At 37.8% G+C, this 22112-nt stretch overlaps 1 long non-coding RNA gene across 1 annotated transcript; it reads right to left on the bottom strand.

The window, feature by feature from the left end:
• Positions 1-888: 888 nt before the first annotated feature.
• LOC142180550 (uncharacterized) lies at positions 889-3366 on the bottom strand. The gene is made up of 3 exons (XR_012709183.1): positions 2409-3366; positions 1365-1519; positions 889-1067 (listed from the first exon to the last, which is right to left on the bottom strand). It is a non-coding gene; the product is annotated as an uncharacterized LOC142180550 (long non-coding RNA).
• Between the last annotated feature and the right edge of the window lie 18746 nt (positions 3367-22112).

The following is a 22112-nucleotide window of genomic DNA, read 5'->3' as shown; positions in this document are numbered from 1 at the left end:
GGACAAGAGAAAGAAATGAAAACACGAAAGTTTTTCCTCAACCAAGTTTTTCTTTCAATTTCTTACACAGAGTAAATCGATCCCTAAGGAAACCCCGAAAGGATTGTCGCGTGATGTGTACAGGAAAGTAACAAAGTGTTTTGACTACAGAATGATACTTGTTTCTTGGAACGAGTTAGATGAATATGGATTGAATCCCCATTTAAGATTTGCCTATATTTTAAATGGGTGAAAATTATTTTTCCCCAATAATGTTCGTTTTAAAATCAAGCTCTCCCTCTAACCTTTGAAGTAACCCCTCCAAATGACTTTTGACTACTATATCTTTATTTACTTCTCACATTTAGGTTTTTTTGGCTATATAATAAGACTAGTCAATTTGCCTGCGTTTTGTGCGGTCGTTAAAAACATCAATGAATTTATAAATAACTTTTTGTAAGTATAGTTGAGATAGAAGAAATAAAATTCAACAGAAAGATAAAACAGAAAATTTGAAATTGAGAGCTAAGTTTATCATCTAACATCATGAAAACTCTGGTACCATGGTCAATTGAGGAAGGTACTGCAATATCATGTATAATCATAGATGATATCTTAACACTTTATATAGGTCTGTAACATGATATGATCTCTGAACTTCTTTCTAATATAAATGACTAATTGGTGATTATGCATTTTTAGAGCAATATAAATGATTAATTTCCCACTTTGCCGATAGAATTAATGATTACTGTAAATAGATATCATGAATATTGCATATTCTTTTCGAGTGTTAAATAAAAAACGATGCGCATTCACTTATAAAAAAAAGAAGGATATAGATTTGCTTAGACTATGTGATGCTTACAAGCTTTTCACATAATATTTTTTCACCGTAATACTATTGAGTTTGCTTCAAATGGTAATATATGAGTATTTTTTGGACAAAATTTACAAGACCTTCATTCCTTGTCACACTATATGAAAATCTTTCATAATCTTCTGCAACATTTTTGTAGGACTCTTCCTCATTTTGCCGATCCCTTACATTTGAATAATTTGTTGTCGCTCTAGAGTGTTATGTAACCCTATACAAACATCATACATGTATTATTGCAAAGCTACAGTATCAAACACCCAAGACTGCAATATAAATATGCTCTATGTCCGTCTTCCAATTAATAATCACAATGCCAAAAGATCTTCTTTAACTCAATACTGAATACAGAATATTTATCAAGATAAATAAGGCAGGGAAAAGGAAACATGAAAGAGTTCTCATCATATCCAAAGACTCTATCGAAACGTAAATATATATAGAACCAAAAACAATGTGTAATATGCACATCAAATGCAAGGTTGAAATAGTTTTTTCTGGAATGCACCTGCATTCTAATCGATCAGATGCTTTTGGTGCAGGCATCCGAAACTGGAAGCAAGTTGCTATATAACAGGTCTTGTGTATCTCTTGTGCCTTGTTGTTGATAACTCCAAGTAAAATTTGAAGTAACTCTCTTCGAATCTCGGATCCAATTTGACTCTGTTAAAAGAAATTAGAATGAAAAAAAACATCATTCACCGAGCATAATCTTATTAACTTTCTGCTTTTTCATATATGCTTATCTCCTTGAGCAATTGCTCCTTTTCGAATGTTCATCTACATATATATAATATATGGTATTACGCCAGTCGTCATATATTAGATTTGGTTCAAAACAATGTAGTCTCAAATTTAAAAGATTTACCTTTGGACTCGGATAAACATTAGTTAGCAAGTATTGGTGTTTGAATTAACTTTTATATATTTGATCTTCTACCCACAAAAGATAGTGTAAAATTTCTCCTACTTTTATTACTTTTAAAACAATGGAAAGCAGAAGCAAATGGACAATCGGCCACACATCCATCTTCTTTTCCCTTTTTGTTTCATCTCTGTTTTTCTCAGTTATCTATTCTTATGTTTTCCTTTTTATTTTTTTCCCTAATCAGCACATCATTTTTTTTCAACAAAATGATCAGCTAATACAAAAAGGAAATTATAAAAAAAATACTCTTCTTTTTAAATAACACCCATTTTCATGCCGGTCGAAACTCCATTCTTACTTCTATGATTAATTCTGTAAAATTAACATACTTCTCCTCTTAAGTTTGACAAACAAATATCAAAAAATATCTTTTCCTTTATTAGCTCCTCAAATAAATCAAAGAGAAAAAGAAAACAATGGACGTCACTATACAAGCACACCAGAGGAAATCAAGAATATACAAAATCATACCGAAGTATGAAAGTAGAGTATTATTCATTCTATTAAAATAAAGAGGTATACACATTTATTTTGCAGCCAACATCATTAGGATACGTAAAGAATAATATAGAAAAGAACCAAATTCTTGACATTATTTTAACCGTTATGAGAACCAAAACTCACTCGACAGCACTCTTCCTGTGAATTTTTGGGACTGGCGAGTTATTTTACTGCCTGACCTTTGGAGGGTCTGCCTCTCTTCTGTGTTGGGGGAATCAGTTATTTCTCCTCAAGAATTCCTTTGCCATCTATGATATTTATGTTAGACTTACAGTAATAAAAATAGGGAAATAAATCAACCAAGTGATGGAATTTAATGGGAAAAGGAACATGGTTGTATAGAATCCCATTGCTTTGCATCGACAAAATCTACAACAACTATTTTAATTATTCTCAAACAATAAGCAGATAGAGTTACCCCAAAAACAAAAAATAATTCATACAGAAAATTGTGAAAAAAACTCATTATTATCCAAAAATCAAATGGAGAACCATATAGTAAAAATGAATGTATTCACAGATCTTAATAAAACTCCATATACACATAAAGAATTTGTGAATAACCTAACTCCCCTTATTTACCATACACAAAATTTTTATAGTCAACCATTAAAACACATGGCAGAAAAATCCTAAGGTTCCTGCGAGCATCATGATAATTTTGTAGGAAACTCTACTTCTAATAATTTAAAATATTTGCAAACTTTAGCAACACAAAATGCAATAAAAAGCAAACTATCGGGCACGACTTTCAAACAATATGCAACATTGACTAAAGAGCCCTAATTAATTTCAAAAGTTAGTACGAAAATAAGATGAAAAGGAGAAGGTGAGAAGCTTCAGCAGTATATCTGCTTGGACTCATCGTTTGTTACGCTGTAAAGATTTGCTCCTACAACTGACACAATCAAACCTGAAATTTCATAACCCGTGGATTTCCGCGTGAATTATGAAGCGTTGTAGAGAAATAATGAGGCTCTTCGGTTATCGATGTTGAATGGAACGGCTGAAACGTTGGTTTTAATTAGTCGTGACTTTTGGACTTTCACAGGAGTATTAAGTTTAATGAAAAAACTTAGGAAAAAAGGCAAAACAAAAATGACAAAAAAGATAAATAAATAGTATTCTAGGCACTCCTTCATTTCCTTACTCTCTCTCTCTATATATATATAGATTTTTTACTTTCAAGAACAATTAATACTAAAGGCAAAATAGAAAATAAACAATCAATTAGATCTTGATTTTATAAAGTAACAAGTATTTTAGATCAATGTTTTAAAAGGCGGGGATGTGAGGCGAGGCGTTTTACCTCTGACGAGGCAAGGCGTAAGCCTTGAGACATGGGGAGTAAGTCCCACAGATCTTTAAATTTTACTAATTTCAGGAATTAAAGATAGTATAAAATAAAAATAACTATAAAAATTATATTAAAATAGCAAAATTATCTTAATTCAACTATGAATAATACGAAAAAGTATGACATATATCATAATATGCAAATTAGCTGCAATGTCGTTACAACTCAAACATCAAAAGTAATGTATTCGATGCGAAATTTTATATGTACCTCTTAAGGAGTAATGAATATATTTTTTAAAATACTGCTTTTATTTAATATTCTTTCTATTTGAAAGAGAATTTATATAAAAACATAATTCTCAATTTAAAAATATGATTCTCTAGCATCATTTATGTCACGACCCTAACCCCGAACCCGGTCGTGATGACACCTCTCGTGAAGACAAGGCTAGAACTAAACCCAATTCACTTGTTAAAGCAGCTAAACAATATGAAAGCAGTCTAAAACATGATTTAATGATAATAAGTAGCGGAAATACAACCCGACACAACCCTAACCGGGGTGTCACAAGTCATGAGCGTCTATAGGCCATAATACAAGTATGCTAAATCCATAAACTAGTACAAATGTTTGAAGGGAAATAGAAATGATAAAAGAGTAGAGACACGGGGCTGCGGACGTCAACAACTACCTCGTAGTCTCCGAACGCTTGCCTAAAACTAGAGGATCAGCACTTGGGAGCGGTACCAGCTATGCCTGAATCTGCATACAAGGGTGCAAGGAGTAAAGTGAGTACTCCAACTCAGTGAGTAACAAATGTAAATAACGATTGAAAGTAAGAAAACACGTAAGGCACAATGCATTCTATAATGAAGCAGTAAAACCATTTAAAAGCAGTAAGACAGTGAAAAGTCAAGTAAAATCCTCTTCCAACAAGTAAACAAGTAATTGACAGGTAATTAAGGTAAAGTAAACAAATAGAAGTTCGCCCCTCGGGCACAGTATCAACAAATCCGCCCCTCGTGCAACATCTCAGAACAATACCAGCCACTCGGGCTCAATCTCACATCACAATAGGTACCCGCGCTCACTGGAGGTGTGCAGACTCCTGGAGGTGCCCCTTACGGCCCAAGCGCAATAACAAGCCATCTCGTGGCATCAAAACTAGGCCTTCGGCCTCATATCAATCAAGCCACCTCGTGGCGTACATATCTCAGGCCCTCGGCCTCCAAATCAGTATCAGTGTTTACTCACAATGTAGGCCCCCGGCCTTACTCAGTCAAAAATCATCACAAGCCTCTCGGGCTATAGTAAAATAGTGTTTCTCAGCCAAAATATCATTTAAAATATCACTTAAGTCTTAAAACTGAGTAAACATGGCTGAGTAGTAAAACAATGGAAATTAACATGACTGAGTTCAAGTATAAAGTCAAAACAATGAGGAAATGTCAATAAAAATCCCCTAAGGGTTCAAATAGTTGGCACTAGGCCCAAGTATGGCATTCAGCCCAAATAAAGATGATAGCAAATAGTTTTCAATCAAATACGCGGTAAAATCATCAATCGGGACGGACCAAGTCACAATCCTCCAATAGTGCACGACCCCACACTCGTCATCGAGCCTGTGCCTCACCTTAATATAGCACTACGATGTGCAATCCGAGGTTTCAAACTCTCAGGACATCATTTACAATCATTACTCACCTCGAACCGGCTAAATCTCTAGCTCGTGACGCCTTTGCCCCTCAAATCGGCTTCCACGCGTGCCGCATCTATCCAAAATCAGAACGAGTATGTCAACATATGCTAAGCGAACAAAGCCCAAGCGAAAACAATCAACAAAGGGCACAACTCCCAAAATTACAAAAACCCGACCCCCGGGCCCACGTCTCAAAAATTAGAAATTTTTACATCAATAGATTCCTCATCTCCCCATGAGTCTATGCATATCAAGAATACCAGAATCGGAGTTCAAATGACCCCTCAAATCCTCATTTTAAGGTCACTTTAACTCAAGCTCTAATTCCTCATTTTTAGCCCTTTAATTCCTTTAATTACAGCCTTAATCCATGAAATACTACCATAGAAATGTGTTTTAGGTCCAAAATCCTTACCTTAATGAAGGTCCCTTGAAATCCCTCTTCCAAATCGTCCAAAAGCTCTCAAGCCGAAGTCAAAAATGGTGGAATAGCTCAATTTCGCGAAATGAAATAACTTATATGTTCTACCTAGGCCTTTCCGCATCTACGGTCCAAAACATGCTTCTATGGTACTGCATATGCGGTCTAATCCTCCGCTTCTGCGGAATTCACTTACCGGACCAAATACCGTATATGCGGTCCACTAGCCGCATCTGCGACTCCGCAAGTGCGGTCCTCTACCGCATCTGCGGTTCCTAATTCTACCTCACCATTCCGCATCTGCGAGCCTCCCTCCGCATCTACGATTCCGCAGATGCGATCCCATTAGCCGCTTCTGCGGTTTCCTGTTCCTCAAGCCTCTCTCGCTTCTGCGACCAAATCTCCGCTTATGCGGCAACAATATCAGCTGCTGCAACAAGATTCCAATCTCTCCGGTAACCATCCAAAATCACCCCGAGGCCCCCGGGACCTCAACCAAAAGCACAAACATAACCCAATACCTTATATAAACTTGTTCCAATCATACCACCTCGGATTCAAGCCAAGCTTTCTAAAATCTTCCAAATTACGCTTTCGATCAAAAACCCAACCAAATCATGTCCGAATGACCTGAAATTTTGCACACAAATCCCAAATCACACAATGGAACTACTGCAACTCTCGGAATCCCATTCCGACCCCTATATCAAAATCTCGCCTACCAACCGGAAATCACCAAAATATCAACTTTGCCAATTCAAGTTTAAAACTACTCCAACCCTCCAAAACCCATTCCGATCATAGTCCTAAGCCATAAATCACCTCCCGAAGCTAACCGAACCATCGGAACTCGCATCCAAGCCCTGTAACATATAAGTCAACATCCGGTTGACTTTTCCAACTCAAACTCCCTTAAAAGAGACTCAGTGTCTCAAACCTTACCAAAATCATTTCGAATTCGATTCGACCAATTCGATACCATAAAACACGGATAACGAAGCATAAAGAAGTAGAAATAGGAAAAACGGAATGGTAACTCATGAGACGACTGGTCGGGTCGTCACAATTTATTTTTAAGTTTCAACAAGTTAATAAAGTGACACATAATTCACCATATTATACTATGATAACTAATTATTTGTAAATAGTTATTAGCTGATACTGAGATATTAAATTAATAAGTATTGTATCTCGTAAACGTAAAAAAAATAATATTTAGGAAAATAATTATAAAAAAAAATTATGGACTAATATATATATATATATATATATATATATATATATATATATATATATATATATATATATAATAAAGACATAACAAAATTTAATAAATAAATACTTTTTAAATGAAAGATTTATTTAAAATTTACTATCGTGACAGTCTTTGTGGATAACGTACAATAATTTTTATTTTAATTATGACATAAAATACTCTCAACTTAATTATTTATAATTAAGAAAAAAGTAATTTTGAATAGTCAATGGTTTATTAAGAAAATTTGAGGATTTACAATGTTAGTTACACACAATTGCATAAAGTTTTATTAGGCGAGCCCAGTACGCTGGGCATTGGGCGTGTCCAGGGCGTAAGCCCCGAAGGCCGAGGCGTAAGTCTCACGGAACTAAGCCCCACACATAAGCCCATAGGCCTTTTACGAGTGCTCCGATCTGGGGCGAGTTCCAATTCTGCCTTTTAAAACAAAGTTTTAGATCAGTTTATTTTTTATGACCGCGACAATTAGTATATATTTTCTTTCCTCAAATTCTGTGACATCTATTTTGCCCCTTTGACATTTCCAATCCCCTTTTTATGTTGTCTACTTAATAAGTAGGAAAAAGTCCAAATTTGCCTTTGTTAATAGTTGGGGTTAAAAAAAGAGAATTTTTAACAAAGCACTATCTTTTAGGTGTAATTAGTTATTTATAGATACCTTTTGCTATATTACGTGTTATAGATATGTTTTATATGGTTATACGATGTATTTGATGTATTTAAGCTATTGTATTCATTGATACAATAGCAAAAATAGGCGTGAAAAAAGGAATTCCACCTATGGTTGATATGTATTCGACTGTATTCACGCGGCCTTATCGTGAATACAATAACGTATTTGCGTAATACCTGGAAGGTTAAGCTTGTTAAAAACGGAAAGGAAATCAAATCACCTGATATTCTCCTAATTTAACTCAACGAACAAAAACTATTACCCATTAATCTGTATTCTTCCATTCACGATTCAACGAGAAAAATAGCAAAAACAAGAGCAACATCTTGAATTTCACTTCTCCCTTTTCTCTGTTCCCAGTTCTCAATTCATCCACGGAAAAGTATGATTGATACAATTGTATACAAATACGGTATAATTCCACTATACATATGGCAAGTTTAACAGTGTTGTTGCGTCATTCTGGCAAGTGGAATGATGAGAGCAATTACGTCGCTTTTTCAATTGAGAGAATACTGATAAAGGAGTACGCGTCGTATAATGATTTGGTTGCGTCGATTTCTAATCAACTGGGCATAGATTTGAGCAAAAAGTCCATTAAAATTCAATACAAAGTAGAAGGGAATAACACGCCAATGGAAATACATAATGACATGGGTTACAGGGTGTATGTAGAGTAGAAAAAATAGAACAGAGAATTCGGGATGTATCCTTTGTGCATAACAACGATTGAAAAAGAACTTGTATCCGGTGGTAGTTTAAGTCAAGGCAATATTGTGCAAATAGACGAATCACTTCAAATTTATGATTCCGGTACAGATGATACGCTTGCTCTAGATTTTGTCAATTCAGGAGAAGCAATTGGAGTGTTTGAACTGGACAAGGATTTGATAATTTCAAAAACTAATCAAATGGAGGTTATTGTTGGACAAGTATATAAGGATAAGGCTACATTGAAAGAGATGATGGAGAATTATGCTATATCTCAAAGGTTTCAATTCCGGGTTGATAGGTCTAATGCTGTTAGGTTTGCATGTATTTAATTTTTTTTTTTTTTTGTATTTTGTATTATTGGTTGGAGCTGTAAGTTAAACGTTGATGTATTTATGCGTATTTTGTGGATTTCCACTTGATCATCACTGATGTGTTTAACATATGTTTGTTTATGGTCCTTAAATACATGTATTCATATGTATTTCACTAGTATAATTACATTACAGTATCTCTAATTATTTTTGTGTTTTGTTTACTGTCCTTTTTAAGTCTATGCATATAACAATAATTGTATTCAGTTGTATTCATTGTATTTAAATGCATATAACTATAATTGAATTCACTTGTATAATAATTTATATATATAGATGTCAAATGTATTCATGTCAGATTGTATTCATGTGTCTATGAGTGCATTTTTTGTAAACATTTATGTTAATCATATGTATAATGATAAAGTCTTTGCAGCTATGCATTATTATGTATGTCAGAAGATTGTGAATAGAGGTTTAAGGCTTCAAGCATTAACAAATCAGAACTATTCAAAGTGAGAGAGTTTATTGATAACCATACATGTCCGCTGAAGGACAAGGTGTATGAGCAGCGACAGGCAAGTAGCAGCCTTATAGGTAGTATGATTAGGCATAAACCTACTATTCATAAGAGGAAATACACCCAAAGGATATTATTGATGATGTGAAATCAGATTTAGGTGTAGATGTTAGCTACATGTTGGCATGGCGGGCTAAAGAAAAGGCAATGAATTTTTTAAGAGGTGAACCGACTGATTCATACAAAAAATTACCAGGATACTTATATAAAATTGATACATATCCAGGTTCCCACATCAGAATGGTAAAATCGCCCAAAAATGAATTCATGTACGTGTATATATCTTTGTATGCCTTTATAAAGGGGTTTGATCATTGTAGACCCATTGTGATTGTGGATGGAAGTCACCTAAAATTTTACTACACCGAGACATTCGTTTCGGCAAGCACGTTGGATGGTGCAGGTGAGTACGTGAATTATAATAAAATCTGTTAATATTTTAAAGGTTGAAATACATGTTTTAAAAATATGTATTCAATTGTCTTTACAGGTCATATATTGCCACTAGCATATGGTGTTATTGATTCAGAGAACGATGCTGCTTGGACGTGGTTCTTTGAGCAATTCAAGATAGCATACAGTGACAGGAAAGATATGTGCATCGTTATAGATAGAAATGAGAGTATCATTAAATCTGTATCGAGAGTGTATCCATATGTATCGTATTTTGCCTGTATATGGCATCTATGGAATAACGTATATAAGAAATTCAAAAGGAGCCATGCAAAGTTAAGCGAGATATACTTCTCGATGGCAAAAGCATACACACAAGCTGAATTTGACAGTCTGATGGAGAAGGTGGAGAAGGTAGATATTTGGGTGAAAGAATACTTGGAGTTAGCTAGATACGAAAAGTGGGCTAGGTTGTTTGCACCTGTTAACAAGGGATGGACCATGACGTCAAATATTGCTGAGTCAATCAATGTCGCACTAGTGTCAACAAGGGAATTGCCAATATACGACTTCCTCGAAGACGTTAGGAAGATGTTTGAATGTTGGAATTGTAGTAACCGCAAAGAAGCTACATAGACATACACAACGCTTGGAAAAAAAATATCAGGAGATGCTGACTTTGAATGAGGCAATGTCTACACGTATGACTGTAAGTTTTATAATGTTATTGTATTATATAGCTTAATTATTTTCTGAAATAACTTGTACATAATTTTTTAGATAGACGTATTATCATGCAGTAGCCTTATAATGTTTTTGTTTTTTTTAGTTGCCTAATGTCTAGCAGATTTTTGATGTATGTCATTGTATTCATAAGCAAAGACGTAATTATAGTTCATAGTCTGCCGGTCTAAATATATGATGTATTCTTCTGTATTCAAACATTTCAGTTGTATGTAACTGAATAATTCAGCATTATACATATGGTAATTCAGTTATATGTGCTCAAAACTTATAGGTATATGTTTAAATGTAGGTGGTACCATCAACTGAATACTTACATACGGTTAACGATGGAGGGAGGCATTATACCGTCTGCCTGTTAGAGAGAAAATGTGTTTGTGGGAGGTTCCAAGTTGATAAATTACCATTCCCACATGCTTGGGCTGTATTGAAGAGCAAGTTTCTAATGCCAGAAGAATATTGCTCTAACTATTACAAACCAAATTCTGTTGTAATGACATACGATGTACATGTGTACCCGCTACCGGACAGAAATGACTAGAATATACCAGCACATGTTGTAGAGCAGGTTTTATTACCACCCAAATGGAAAAGACCTCCTGGAAGGCCAAAGAAGAAGTGCGATAAACCTTTAAGTGAATTGTTGCAGCCGAAAAATCAACATTCATGTAGCATATGTGGGCAGGGAGGACATAACAAGTGAACGTGTAGAAATGCTCCACGTAGGATTTAGTTAACACTCTGAAATGTATTAGTGCTCCAACGGTTTGTCATTACTTATGATGACATTGTCAAGTAATAAATTCTGAAATGTCTTTCGTGAATAGATTCTGGATACATTTAGTTACAGTACTGTGTTAGATACATTCGAATACAACCTTGTCCACATATACTTTGACAATTTATTATAAACAGTGCCTGAGTTATATACATAACTAGTCAAAATACATCGGAATACAACTATATACTCAGCTATAATATAACAAATTCAATAAATACATATAACCTGATTAGATTCTGGATACATTTAGTTGCAGTACTGTGTTGGATACATTCGAATACAACCTTGTCCACATATAGTTTGACAATTTATTATAGACAGTGCCTGAGTTTATATACATAACTAGTCAAAATACATCGGAATACAACTATATACTCAGCTATAATATAACAAATTCAATAAATACATATAACCTGATTAGATTCTGGATACATTTAGTTGCAGTATTATGTTGAATACAATCGAATACAACCTTGTCCACATATACTTAGACATACAATTATAGACATTGTCTGAGTTGAATATACATAACTAGTTAGAATACATCGGAATACATCTATATACTCAGCTATAATATAATAATTTCAATAAATACGTATAACCTGAGTAAGTAAAATAAATACATCAAGTTGGGTACATATGTATAAACCAGAAGCATACAGTTTCTGACTTTGATATACAAGCGAAGTGACTTAATATTAATACATACTTATATGCCTTGTTGAATACGTATGAATATATCATGTAAGATTCATATGAATATAAACTGAAGATTAAGCATGAATACTTATGAAGAAAACAATGAAACATAGATTGAAAAGTTGTAATTGTCATACATGAACACTGTTGATAAAGTGATTAAAACATGGTTTTTTCTAACTGAATACCATCTTCACCAAAAAAACTATTCAAAAAAACAGTATTCACCTAAAAATAACATTCCAAAACTACATTCACCTAAAGCTACTCTAACACTATCTGCAACTTTGAATCTGACTCCGTGATTTGCCTAGCAATCTTTGAGGGTGCTTCAGTCTCGCTTATGGCATCAGCGTCTATCTTCCACATAGCATAGTCCCAGAGGAGAGCACCATATCTTTGACGGAGTAGATTGGAATCAAATATTGTTTGTGAAATCTCACCAAGAGTGCTCGGAAACTCTGCGTATGCCGCAACATGCACCCCACAATCCCTGAAAAATGTTGATTGAAACAATTAAAAATAATTCATACAATTAGATTTTTAAAATGATACAAGAATGATGATTGAATACGTGCATGCTCCCATCTTTCTGTTGAGGCAGATTTGATATGAAACAACTTCAAAGGGATCGGTATGTGACTTGTCAGTGTATGCTGAGTAAGTAGACCAATCTATGCCTTGACTATCTCTATAAAAGCCACTGATTGATAGATACAGAGGTACAAGCTTAGCTAGTTTATCTATCTCAAAAGCTACATAGGCATCATGACCTTCTGTATGAGTCATACACTTTGATACATCTCTCCTTGAATGAGACAACAGCCAATATTGTAACAACCCGACCGATCGTTTTGAGCTTTTGCACTTTGCTTGCTAGTTCTCGGGCATGACTTGCCCCATGTGATGTATTATGACTTATGTAAATTGTTGGTTTTGGTTTTCAGGGTAATCAGAATGAATTTGGAAAAACAGTTCTCATTTGAAGCTTGAAATTTGAAATGTTTGACCAAGATTTGACTTGTTGGTATATGATCTCGGATCGGAATTTTTATGATTTGGTTAGATCCGTTAGGTAATTTGGGACTTAGGAGAGTGATCGGAATGCATTTTGGAAGTCCGTGGAAGGTTTAGGCTTGAAATGGCGAAATTGAGATTTCGGCGTTTTCAAGTTGATAGGTGAGATTTTGATATAGGGGTCGGAATGGAATTCTGGAAGTTGCAGTAGCTTTGTTATGTCATTTGTGACGTGTTTACAAAATTTTCAGTCATTCGGACGTGGTTTTATTGGGTTTTTGATCAAAAGCGTAATTCGGAAGATTTTGGAATTCTTAGGCTTGAATTCGATGCGAATTTGGTGTTTTAATGTTGTTTTGAGCATTCCGAAGGTTGGAACAAGTTTGAATGAGATTATGAGATATGTTGGCATGTTTGGTTGAGGTCCCGAGAGCCTCGGGTGAGTTTCGGGTGGTCTATCAGACCATTTCATGTTGTGTGAAACTGCAGAAAACCAGCTGAAGTGTTGCAGACAATTTGTTCTTCACGTTCGCGGTCAGGGACCCGAGTTCGCGAAGGGTATTCTTCTGAGGCACGAGTTTTTGCCTTCGCATTCGCGTTTCGAGTGTCGCGTTCACTATGTTGTGACGTTTGATTCTCCGCGTTCACGAGGCTTGTGTCGCGTTCGCATAGAGTAAGTAGAAACAGATGGGGTCCCAGTCTTTTTGTGCTTCGCGTTCGCGTAAAGAGGTCGCGTTCGCGATGGTTTGGAAAGCAGATGCTTCGCGTTCGCGAGCTGTAGGTCCCATTCGCGTAAGGGAATTTTTTGTCAGCAGATTTTTTGTGCTTCGCGAACGCGAGGCTTTGACCGCGTTCACGAAGAAGGATTTCTATGCCTGGGCAGAATGTTTTAAAAGGGCTATTCCGCGATTTTAAGGCTAAGAACCTCCATTGTTGGGCGATTTTGAAGCTTGGGAGAGCTAATTGAAGAGGGAATTCAAGAAGATTTCTTGGAGGTAATATTTTTGAACTCAAAACTCGATTCTTGTGTGAATTCCACCTAATTAATCATGGAATTAAGCCTAAACTTAAGGAATTAGAGCTTGAATTTGGAGAGTGTAAATTTGGGATTTGAGGGGCCATTTGAGGTCCGATTTTAATGTTCTTAGTATGTATAGACTCGTATGAAGATGAGTTTTCCATTGATCTTAATTTCGTCGGGTTTCGAGATGTGGGCCCGGGAGCCGGGTTTGAGCAATTTTGAGATTTTCGATGTAAATTGAATATTTTCGAGTGGGCTTCGTTCCATTTGCATATTTTAATGATTATGTACTGATTGTGGCTATATTTGGAGCATCCAGAGGTCGATTCGTGCGGGCAAGGCATCGCGGGCTAGAGTTTGGATCGGATCGAGGTAAATAATGATTGTAAATGATGTTCTGAGGGTTTGAAACCTCGGATTGCACATCGTAGTGCTATGTTGAGGTGAGACACACACTTGATGATGAGCGTGGGGTCGTGTACTATTGGGGATTGTGACTTAGTCCGTCCCAATTGATGATTTTACCTCGTATTTGACTGAAAACTATTTGCTATCATCATTATTTGGGTTGAATGCCATATTTGGGCTTCGTGCCAACTATTTGAACCCTTCGGGGATTTTCATTGCTATTTCCTCACTGTTTTGATTTTATACTTGAACTCAGTCATGTTATTTTCCACTATTTTCAAAACTCATCCATGTTTACTCTGTTTTAGCACTTGAAATGATATTTTAAATCATATTTTAGGCTGAGCATTATGTTTTACTATTGCCCGAGTGGCTTATGTGAATTTTGACTGAGTAAGGCCGAGGGCCTGTGTTGTGAGGATACTTTTGGGTAGGACTTCACGCCACAGTAGAGATACACGAATTTGATTATAAGGCCGAGGGTCTGAGATATGTACGCCACGAGGTGGCTTGTTGATATTGATATGAGGCCGAGAGCGTGTTTATGATGCCACGAGGTGGCTTGATATTGTGCTTGGGCCGTAAGGTGTCCCTCCCGGAGTCTGCACACCCCCAGTGAGCGCGGGTACCTATTGTGATGTGAGATATAGCCCGAGGGGCTGATATTGTTCTATGTGATAGCCCGAGGGGCTAGTATTGTTCCATGTGATTGTGCCCGAGGGGCTGGTACTGTTCTGAGATATTGCCCGAGGGGCGAATTGTTGACACTGTGCCCGAGGGGCGAACATTATATGCTTATCTTTCTTATTTGCCTGTCATTACCTGTTTAATTGTGTATTTGTGCCTGATGGGTGAACTTTCTGTGTTGATCTGCACTAATTGTTTGGCATTCATTTGCGTAACTATTGAAAAGTCATTTTCAAAGAAGTTTAAACTGAGCTAAGAGATTTTAAGAGATTTTTCAACTTCATTGCTTTCTTACTGGTTGTTGTACTGCTTCTATACAGCATGTTGATGCACTTTTCGTGACTTCTTACCATTCAGACTTTAGTTATGATTATTACTCACTGAGTTGGAGTACTTACTTTACTCCATGCACCTTGTGTGCAGATTCAGGTATTTTTGAACCCGGTAGCGGGTATTGGCTGATCGGAGGCAGAGTCATCGGAGTTTAGCAAGGTAGTTGCGAGCGTTCGCAGCACTGCTTTTCTCCCTCCTGATGTCCTTGGATTGTATTTAGCATGTTTCAGAACTTGTTGTATATTAGACCTTAGTAGATGCTCGTGACTTGTGACACCCCGATGTCGGGCTGTGTTTGGGCTGTATTCCACACATTATAAAAAATTTTGCTTGGTCTTTGGCTTATTTACTCATGCTTAGACTGTTTATAGATGTTTAACTGTTTTAAAAATTGAATTGGGTCTAGTTGGATGGCCTTGTCTTCACGAGAGGCGCCATCACAACCAGGTCCGGGTATAGGGTCGTGACAAGTTGGTATCAGAGCCTAGGTTACATAGGTTTCACGAGTCATGAGCAGGTTTAGTAGAGTCTCGCGGATCAGTATAGAGACGTCTGTATTTATCCCCGAGAGGCTGCAGAACCTTTAGGAAAAACTTCATATTCTTGAATTCTTATCGTGCGTCCTTGATTCAGCTTGAGATGTAACTCTTTGAATTCCTTCCATGCGTTTGTATGAGTGCATGAACGCTCAATATCTGATGTGCATCGATGGCTTGTGATTCCCTGATCGAGGGGCGAGATGTGATCTCTGTGAGTTGATGTTGGGCTAGTCTGGAGGGCTTGAGGCCAGATTTTTGCCTATAGCTTGAACACCAAGGTGTTGATTGTGTGAGCAAGTATTTTTGAACTTATATGTTTGGTATTGTCCCTATTAGTGGAAGTGACGGCTAGATGGCTATGTGATGAGTATGTTAGTACTGCGAGATGTATCCATATGATTGGAAGCGACGAGAAGGGTCTGTTGGATGATAGAAGAACAATTAGGTGCTTAATTTCTGTCTTGATTTGAGGTATAGCCCCGAGTTATGGATATGTGAAGAATCTTTTATGTTGCGGTATGAGTTCAGACTTAGGAGGACTAAGTGACAGCGTAACATTTATGATAGTGGAAGGTATACAAGAATGTTAGTTGGAGGTAAAGCAGGTGGGTTATCCCCTGCGGAGTGTTTGAGGTTGTATGATCCTCATGTTGTCTGTTAGAAGATCTCAGTTACAAGTGAATTATATGTGTTGAAATTTAAATATGGGCCGCTTAAGAGAGTGGGCTTGACTGTTGCGAGGTGAATGCGAAATTGCAGAAGGTTCAAAGTACCAGATGGTCTGTATTTCACGAGCTTATGAAGGATTGAGTTTGAATCTCACTATGGTATTATGGCAGCAATAGAGTATATGTGTTATGAGTTATTGAGTGTGTTTTGATCTATGGCTTCGAGCCCAAGTGGGGGAGTCTGCTATTGCTTAGTTGATTGCACGGTTATGTGCTATGTCGGTTCCAGTTTGAGGTGTACTGGTGAATCAGTTATGGCTTACGGAGATTGAGACCGAGGACGTCTCGAGTAAAGAAATTTTTTGACAAAGGTTAGGTCATGTTTCATAGGTGATGAGAATCACAGAATGTCTTGAGTTGTTGTTGGTAATGGATGCTCGGCGCATAGAGCAAGAAGTGGCTTGGTTGTTCTAGGATGAGGTTACACTCTGCGGTGTCGGAGTGTTAGTGAGGCACGGGGAGTTCTGTTCGTTTGATCAGGTTGATTGCAATTTGAATAAAGTGAATGACTCTCGAGAATGGTTCTAATGTATTCAAGATTCTACATGTAACAATTGGGTATTTTAAAGTGTATATGTGGCTAGAAACTGAATTGTCATTGGAAGATGTCAATACTTGTGGTAACTTCTATATTAATTATGGATTCTACGTATCAGTATCAGAAAGGTAAAGGTAACGTATTTAGATTCGTAGGAAGTCTCTTCAGAGTAAAGCATTTTGAACGTGGTGCCCGTGGGAATATCTGAGGAAGTATTCTGCGGCTTATGAGCATTAGACGGTGTGGCTTCATGCTTGGGTCTCGTGTGGTAAGTCTGGGTTGAGGAATTGTGATGTTATAGCAAGAAGGAGAATCAAGTTGAAGGTAAATTAGAAGGAAACTTGGATAGATGGGATAGCTTGGTAGTAGGCCGAGTCAGTATGGTAAGGATATGATTAGTTTTTTGGATGCTTACGAGGTAATGAGTTTTTGCAGGCGTTTAGAGTCAATTCTCTTGGGTTTTAGTGACCGAAGTAGCTTGGTTGAGTGAGAAGGATTCAGTCATGTCAGGTTTGGTTCTTGTGCAAAAGGGAGTCGGAGAGTTCTTGATGATTTCTACTGCAATTAGAGATGCGTATTTTCTTCAAGTATGAGAAGCATGGGATGTGTAGTGATTCTCTTCTGAATGGGATAAATGGAAGTTGTTGGTTGGTTGAGTATATAGTTGCTTGTGGCTCGGAAGGGATATGAAGTTCTCATGTTATCCTAGGATGGTATGACATATGCGGTATGTTGTGGAGGATTGAGATTTGCGTGTGTAAGGTTACGGTTCAGTTCTGAACGGAAAGTCATAAAATTCTTAGGCAGCAGGGGCAGTTTCAGATGATTAGAGAAATGAGCTCCAGATGAATAGGGGGATGATCTGCAGTTGACTAAGGAAATGGCATTGCTAATTGGAGTAATTTGATGAGGATATATGTTTCAGGAAAGGCAATGTGATTAAGTTGATGGTATTCAGTAGTATTGTGGCGCTTTCTTGATAGATCGACTGCTGATATTTGAGTTCGCTTGGTGGCATAGAAGAATTTTAGGGTATCTCTCGTGGAAGGATTGGATATTAGAGGTGTGGTATGCCTTCAGACAGCGGAATTGGGATCAGGTATGTTGATTCGTGTGCCATATGAATTTGGAGATAGGGAAGTTCTCACATTCAGTCTATGTTGTAGTTGTGAGTCGTGTGTATCGGCACTGTTTAGTGACTATTGGGGTTTGGAGACTCGAGCGGATCTTTCGTGCTTGGTATGTTAGATTTTAGATGTGATATTGGGTTCAGACTTGTTGTCTCCATGTTGTGTCATTCTGGACTATTGCGTTAAGGCGGTGCTGTTGGCTATGCCGAAAATGCTACGGATTGAGTGGAGAGGTTCGACGGATTATGTCCTAGTGGGGTGGTGTTATATTTCGAAGACCCAGCGGACGGTTGGGAAGGATTGTCTTTCTTATTTGGGATTTCGTGATGGATGTCAGTGTAGAGACTCCTACCATTGATTCAGTTCTGGTGGTGAGGGACTTTTCGGATGTGTTTCTTGTGGCCGAGCATGTCGCCGAGCAAGGTTGTTGATTTCAGTATTGATTTGATGTCGGGAACCATATTGTATGGCACCGGCAGAGTTAAAGGAGTTGGAGGAGTAGCTTCAGGATTTCCTGGATAAGGAGTCCATTGGCAGGTCAATATGGATGCGTGTTCTAACTTGAGTCGTCTTGGTTGGCTCCGAATTTGTATTGTTGAGGGATGTGTTGATTCGATTGTTATTGAGCTTATTAGTAATCTATGGAGATCTATGAGTTACCTCTCTGTGTTGCGAGGTGTTATGATTTGTTGGTTATAGGCACAAATAGTGCGGTTCTATTGGGGTTTCATAGTGGAAGTCGAGCGGGAAGAGTATTTGGGTGTTGCTCGGTGAATGGCGTATCGGTTATGCTCTTTCGGGTTTGTGTGGTGTATGATATTTTCTTCGTCGTAGGTATGATGATTTGCTTTGGTTCCAGACATCAAATTGTGCGTGGTTGTCCATTTCGAGCATAGTGTCCTGAGGTGTTTCCTGTGGAGCAGTGTTTGGATAGGATCGTGTATCGCATCGTAGTGAAGTTATGTGGGGGTATGACCTTGCGGGTTAGATTTGTGTGTTCTGTCCCTATGATGTGAGACGGGTTCTCAGCCTTGTGTTGTGGTGGTACTAGTAAGCCTGAGGTACAGCTCTTTCATTTGAGTCATTTTCATGATTTGAGTATGTTTGGACTGTTGCTTATTAGTGCGCGTATTGTGCAAGTTGTGGCTTAGGCCTGTATTGATGTGTCATGTCAACAGAGTAGTGTGTTGGATTAGATGAGATCGTTGGGATCATTAATGAATACGAACGGATTTGATTTCAGCATGTTGGAAGGATAACATCAAGGTTCGGCTCAGAAATTTGTTATGGTCCTTGTCAAAAGAGAAGTGGCTTCATGAATGGCTGGTCTGAGAAATGGTTATGGTTTGCTGCATGTTCGTTTATCATTGGCAGTATATGAAAGTGTTGGAATGAGACTTTAATTGATAAGAGGTTTTCTATCGGTATTCGATTGTTGTGTGCAGCTACTGTGATTAGAAGTTATCACTACCAGTGTTTGAGTTATGTGGTATATCTTGTAATTGCACCCGAGGTTGCAGGTATGGGCTATTACAGCTTGTTCGGGTTTATTGGGAGTATAGATGCGAGATTTTGATCTTGTGGATGATTTCGGTAATGGAAATGTGGTTCTAAGATTTATGGGCTAGGATGGATTGTGAAATTTCAGTTATATTGTGTTATCGGACCTATATGAGATAGGGTGACGTGGGATCACCCCCGGGTATATGCATGGTAAGGTTATTCAGCGATTCGTTGGCTTTTGGAACAACTCTGAGCATGTTCGAGGATGAACGTATGTTTAAGTGGGGGAGGATGTAGCGACCTGACCGGTCGTTTTGAGCTTTTGCACTTTGCTCGCCAGTTCTCGGGCATGACTTGCCCTGTGTGATGTATTATGACTTATGTAAATCGTTGGTTTTGGTTTTTAGGGTAATCGGGATGAATTTGGAAGAACAATTCTCATTTGAAGCTTGAAATTTGAAAGGTTTGACCAAGATTTGACTTGTTGGTGTATGATCTCGGATCAGAATTTTTATGATTTATTTAGCTCCGTTAGGTGATTTAATACTTAGGAGCGTGATCGGAATGCATTTTGGAAGTTCGTGGAAGGTTTAGGCTTGAATTGGCGAAATTGAGATTTCGGCATTTTCTGGTTGATAGGTGAGATTTTGATATAGGGGTTGTAATGGAATTCCAGAAGTTGCAGTAGCTTCGTTATGTCATTTTTGATGTGTGTGCAAAATTTCAGGTCATTCAGACGTGGTTTGGTCGGATTTTTTATCAAAAGCGTAATTCGGAAGATTTTGGAATTCTTAGGCTTGAATTCGATGCAAATTTGGTGTTTTAATGTTGTTTTGAGCATTCTGAAGGTTGGAACAAGTTTGAATGAGATTATGGGATATGTTGGCATGTTTGGTTGAGGTCCCGAGGGCCTCGGGTGAGTTTCGAGTGGTCTATCGGACCATTTCATGTTGTGTGAAATTGCAGAAAACTAGCTGAAGTGTTGCACACAATTTGTTCTTCGCGTTCGCGTTCAGGGACCCGCGTTCACGAAGGGTATTCTTCTGAGGCGCGAGTTTTTGCCTTCACGTTCGCATTTCGAGTGTCGCGTTCGCGATGTTGTGACGTTTGATTCTCCGCGTTCGCGAGGCCTGTGTCGCGTTCGCATAGAGTAAGTAGAAACAGATGGGGTCCCAGCCTTTTTGTGCTTCGCGTTCGCGTAAAGAGGTCGCGTTCGCGATGGTTTGGAAAGCGGATGCTTCGCGTTCGCGAGCTGTAGGTCACGTTCGCACGAGGGAATTTTTGGTCAGCGGATTTTTTGTGCTTCGCGAACGCGAGGCTTTGACCGCATTCGCGAAGAAGGATTTTTATGCCTGGGCAGAATGTTTTAAAAGGGCTATTCCGCGATTTTGAGGCTATGAACCTCCATTGTTGGGCGATTTTGAAGCTTGGGAGTGCTAATTGAAGAGGGAATTCAAGAAGATTCATTGGAGGTAAGATTTTTGAACTCAGAACTCGATTCTTGTGTGAATTCCACCTAATTAATCATGAAATTAAGCCTAAAATTAAGGAATTAGGGCTTGAATTTGGAGAGTGTAAATTTGGGATTTGAGGGGCCATTTGAGGTCCGATTTTAATGTTCTTGGTATGTATAGACTCGTATGAGGATGAGGATTCCATTGATGTTAATTTCGTTGGATTCCAAGATGTGGGGCCGGGTTTGAGCAATTTTGAGATTTTTGATGTAAATTGGATATTTTCGAGTGGGCTTCGTTCCCTTTGCATATTTAATGATTATGTACTGATTGTGGCTAGATTTGGAGCATCCGGAGGTTGATTCATGCGGGCAAGGCATAGCGGGCTAGAGTTTGGACCGGATCGAGGTGAGTAATTATTGTAAATGTTGTTCTGAGAGTTTGAAACCCCGGATTGCACATCGTAATGCTATGTTGAGGTGAGACACACACTTGATGACGAGCGTGGGGTCGTGTACTATTAGGGATTGTGACTTGGTTTGTCCTGGTTGATGATTTTACCGCGTATTTGGCTGAAAACTATTTGTTATCAACATTATTTGGGCTGAATGCCATATTTGGGCTTCGTGCCAACTATTTGAAACCTTCGGGGATTTTCATTGCTATTTTCTCACTGTTTTGACTTTATACTTGAACTCAGTCATGTTATTTTCCACTGTTTTCAAAACTCAGCCATGTTTACTCTGTTTTAACACTTGAAATGATATTTTAAATCATATTTTGGGTTGAGCATCATGTTTTACTGTTACCCGAGTGGCTTATGTGATTTTTGACTGAGTAAGGCCGAGGGCCTGTGTTGTGAGGATACTTTTGGGTCG

The sequence above is a fragment of the Nicotiana tabacum genome, chromosome 1, assembly GCF_000715075.1.
Source record: "Nicotiana tabacum cultivar K326 chromosome 1, ASM71507v2, whole genome shotgun sequence".
In the NCBI taxonomy this organism is placed as follows: Eukaryota; Viridiplantae; Streptophyta; class Magnoliopsida; order Solanales; family Solanaceae; genus Nicotiana; species Nicotiana tabacum.
This window is presented reverse-complemented; position numbering and strand designations above follow the sequence as displayed.